Below are 397 nucleotides of genomic sequence, written 5' to 3'. Positions count from 1 at the left end.
ATAAACACACAAATAAATAATAGAACTCACACCCCTTTGGGTTTCTATAATAAACGAAACCGCTTTTACACTTTTATCCAACATACACTTACGTCATGCTTTACACTTTCATTCTGCTTTCAGTCCTATAGAATTATCCCTTCCGCCATCATCACCAGCAATATCATAAACGTATTACGTAGAAAAAGGAGATGCAAATAAATTCCTGGTATTTTTTGAAACCTCGAGTGAGAGCCGGAAGGGTAAAGTGAATTGGAAAATGGGTTTAGAGGGGTGGCAATGATAAAATGAAAATTGCTCAGGCTTATAACCAAATGAATGGCGTTGGATAGACACAACACACCAGATATTATGAACTTGCAGTAGGCCTTTTTTGAGATATAGATGTTGAAAACAG

The sequence above is a fragment of the Penaeus monodon genome, chromosome 29 (genome assembly GCF_015228065.2).
Source record: "Penaeus monodon isolate SGIC_2016 chromosome 29, NSTDA_Pmon_1, whole genome shotgun sequence".
NCBI lineage: Eukaryota > Metazoa > Arthropoda > Malacostraca > Decapoda > Penaeidae > Penaeus > Penaeus monodon.
The sequence above is the reverse complement of the archived record's forward strand: the minus strand, read 5'-3'. Positions refer to the sequence as shown.